Below are 4,278 nucleotides of genomic sequence, written 5' to 3'. Positions count from 1 at the left end.
ACCCTGTCCAACAGCTCTGAGATTTCTCATGCCTGGCACTTGGGTTTTGTTAGTTAGTCTACGGCTTTTGTGGGGAACATTGTCAGCCCAAGTGGTATAGTTTCATTTAAGCTCTTTATATATGCATAAACATACACTTATAGGTTATATATATATGTACATATATATATATGTATATATATATACACTATAATTTTATGTAATTATAAAACAATATGATTACTTGGGATTTTACAAATATCCTTAGTGTTATCTGTCCCTCCTCTTTCCATATTTCCATATTGACTTCCTTCCTCCTTCCCCAATTAAAGTCCCCTCTCTGTTTTCCCTTTTTTGTCTCTTAATTCCAGTGGAATGGTGAGGAATGAAATACTTTGAAGGGCCTTTCAATTTCCTTTTCTGTTCTGGCCCTCCATCTCAGCAGAAAACACACAATTTTTGATCTCTTGTTATAAGTTGTGTGACTTAGAGCAATCTACTTAAACTTTCTAAGTACTAAGCAGAATGTCTGCCCCTGTATTCAAGCGTAAAACCTGAAGGAGGTGATACATGAGGATACTCCATCACTGCGAGTATATTCCTCTCTGTCTCTGTCTCTCTCCTTCTCTGTGGTATATATGCATTTGGTGTGTACTGGTCTGCGCACCTGTGCATATGTGTGTGGAGGTCAGAAATGGACATCAGGTGTCCTGCTCTCTCATTCTTTTTTTTCTCACAAAGACTTGATATTTATTAGTTAAAAAAGCTGCATATTTATTTTGCTTTCTGACTCTGTGCTTGTGCCTTCAACACTTACACAACAATTTTCTGCTCCTCAATAAGGAAAGCCCGCTTGATCCTGGCATACACTTGGCATACATGGACTCACTGTAGACCCTGCTGCCATGCTTCTTTGTCTTACACAATCTCATAAGGACTTTCGGTCTCACAGCACGAATCCCTCAAAGCCTGCCTGGGCACACACCGCATGCAGATTTAGGTGCTTTCCCAACATTCTGGTATAAAGGTAAACAATCCTGTTGCCAGGGATCCAAGACAGCCTGCTTTTGCTAGAGGCTGTGTTGTAGGAAAGTCTATGATGGTTTGTCAAACGCTGGACCATTCTGAGTGCCTCTAAGCACCATCCCCGGAAGAGCACTCTCTCATTCTTGTCCCTTCAAGTCAGGATCTCTCACTGAACCTGGAGCTAGACTTTAATCATCAAGTCCCAGTGAACCTCCTGTCTCCACCCCTGCTCTGCCTCAACAGGGCTAGAGTTACATGACCATGCCTGGAATTTTGCATGGGAATGGGGATTTGAACTTGTGTCCTCATGATTGTGCAGCAAGTGCTCTTACCCACTGAGCCATCTCCTCTATCTCTTTCTTTTAAATTGTTTATTTTCATTAACCCACAAGGAATTAGGTTTTATCATTACATTTTAAGGAAATTTTATTCCTGTCCCTCTTCTCACCTCAGCCCCATCTCCCACCCGACGTACCCCCCCCCATACCCTCCTTTCTATTCCCTTTCCACAACACCTCTTGTTCACCTCTTTTTGTCTTTCCCCTGGTTTCCTAGACTATATCCACTCCTCGGCACCTCACTGACATACATACAAACATTAGAAGTTAGGATCTACATATGGGAGAAGATTCGATTTCCCTCTTCTTGTGTCTGGGTTATGCCACTTAACACAATACTTTCCAGACTCATCCGTTTCCCTGAAAATGTTATTTATTTACTTATTTTTTTTTTTTTACTTTCCCCACAGAATTCTTTCTCTTTGCCCTGGGTCTTGTGGTTGTTTTCCCAAAGAAGGATTCTTGAAGAGCAAGCAAGATTGTTAGCTGCTGACAGCTGCTGCTGGATGTCTCAGGTTCAGGACCTCTGCCAGCTGAGTGATGATGACCTTGCTGCATGACAAACATGAAAGTTTGAGGGGATAGGAAAGAGGAGCGTCTGTGAACTCTTGATTGCCTTAGTATGTATGTTAATATACACATTTATTTATAAAGTGTAATCCCATTAAATGTTTCTGCTGATAGCTTTTAACCCTTCTATGATACTGACCACAGCAATCTTCCCCACAGTTCTTGTTAGAATCAAACTTTGTTGCACGCCTTCCTAAGGAATTTAAAGAATATATGTATTTTAGGTCTGGCTTTACATTAAAAAAAAGACTTACAATGGAAATATTCCTCATGATTTACAGCCAAATGAAACCTTCAGGAATTATAGATGCTTTCATCTTGGGATAACATTTGCTGTTTGCTAGGAACGAATGCCAGCCATAAAAAATAGATGGGGGCTGCTTATTTAGTGTTTTCATTTGTTGTAGCAAATCTATCTGTCAGGCGAATTTGACAACAAGATGAGCATGCGAGGCTTGATTCATACGGGAAGAACTCAAAGACTCTGTGGAGATTGGACTTCAGCCTGGTGAGTGAGAAAAATACAGGTTAATGAGGAAATCCAAATAAACCGCACAGCCAGAGAGCTGATGGGAGGAAGGAAAATGTCACTCTTGCCTTTGGCCTTCAGATAGAGGCCTGCATTTCAGAGAGCCTCCAGCTTTGAATGTGTACCACTAAAGAACTTGAGTCTTTATAGATTACAAATTATTTGAAAGCATGATTCTTCCTAGACTTTCTAAGCAGACAATGTTAACATAGTGTATATTCATTTGTCAGAAAGATCTTTGTGTATGTGTGCATGCATGTGTGTGTGTATTTAGGTGTATGTACATGTTTAAGTGTGTGTGCATATGTGTACCCATGCACAGTGGAGGCCAAAGTTCAGTGTCAGGTGACTTTCTTCTGTTGCTCACCACTTTGTGTTTTGTGATGGTATCTTTGGACATAGAACTCACAGTTTTCACTAGACTGGCTGGCCAGCGAGGTCCAAAGATCACCTTTCTGTGCCCTCACAGCTGGGATTACAGGTGTGTTGCTATGCCTGCTCTTTTTACATGGCCTCTGGGAGATAGAATGCAGGTCCTCCACCAACTGAGTTATCTTCCCAACACAATAGGGCATTTAATAACACCCACTCCTCTCTTCTACATAACACTAGTAGGGATGAAAAGGGTGATCTGTATACAGTATTTGTTCCCAGAGTGCAGATATAGGCTGGAAACACCCTGGAAGTAATAGTTTATGGGATTGGTGGTTTCCTACTTAGCTTAGTTTTTTTGTGTTGTTTTTAGACAGTGTCTCACTATAGACACTTAGCTGGCCTGGAACTCAAAGACATCTGTCTGCTTCTGTCTCCCAAGTGCTGGGATTAAGGGTGTGTTGCTGTGGGATGTCCTTCTGTATGTTGTGAATATGTGTTGCTCCCATTGGCTAATAAGTAAAGCTGCATTCGCCTATGGCAGGGCAGGATGGAGCCAGGCAGAAAAATCCAAAGAGATAGTGAAAGGAAAAAGGAGGAGAGGAGTCACCAAACTGTCGTCCAAGGAGCAACATGTAATGGGACACAAGGAAAGCCACAAAACATGTGATGATACATAGATTAATAGTTATGGGTTGAGTTAAGTTGTAAGAGCTAGCTAGTAAGAAGCCTGAGCCATAGGCCATGTAATTTACAACTGATATCAAGCCTCTGAGTTATTATTTTATAATTGGCTGTGGGACTATAGGCTGGGTGGGACTGGAGAAACAGGGATCTTGTGACCCGGTGGGACTGGAAAAACTTCTGACTACAGTGTATGCCACCATACCTTGTCCTAGTTAGCTTTAACTGTCAACTTGACACAGCCTGGAGTCTTTTGAGAAGAGAATCTCCACTGAGGGATTGCCCAGATTGGACTGACCCATGGACACATCTTTGGGGAATTAGCTTAATAGTTAACTGTATATGTGGGTGGCACTGTTCCCTGGTCAGGTATTCTTGGGCCATATAAGAAAGCAAGCTAAGCATGAGCTTGAGTGGTAGCACACACTGTCGTTCCTTCATGGTTTCTTCTTCAAGTTCCTGCCCTAGCTTTCCCCAGTGGCAGACTAAAGTGTATGATCTGAAATAAACTGTGTTATCTACCCTAAGTTGCTTCTGGTCAGAGTGTTTTAAGACAACAGAAAGGAAACTTGAGCACAGGGCAAAGAGGACAGGAAGCATTCATTGCACTTGTGGGTAAAGACTGTGTCTGCATCTGGAAAAGCGAGAGAGAGAGAGAGAGAGAGAGAGAGAGAGAGAGAGAGAGAGACAGAGAGAGAGACAGAGAGAGAGAAGAGGCTATGATGACTTGAAGTATTAATAGATGACTCATAACACAAAATGGGAGAGGCATGCCAGGGG

The 4,278-nt window shown here is 42.0% G+C and overlaps 1 pseudogene; it reads right to left on the bottom strand.

Annotated features, from left to right (window-relative positions):
* Nucleotides 1-753: 753 nt before the first annotated feature.
* Nucleotides 754-1,102, bottom strand: LOC107400392 (large ribosomal subunit protein eL34 pseudogene; annotated as a pseudogene).
* Between the last annotated feature and the right edge of the window lie 3,176 nt (nucleotides 1,103-4,278).

The sequence above is a fragment of the Peromyscus maniculatus genome, chromosome 11 (genome assembly GCF_049852395.1).
Source record: "Peromyscus maniculatus bairdii isolate BWxNUB_F1_BW_parent chromosome 11, HU_Pman_BW_mat_3.1, whole genome shotgun sequence".
NCBI classification, from domain to species: Eukaryota; Metazoa; Chordata; class Mammalia; order Rodentia; family Cricetidae; genus Peromyscus; species Peromyscus maniculatus.
This window is presented reverse-complemented; position numbering and strand designations above follow the sequence as displayed.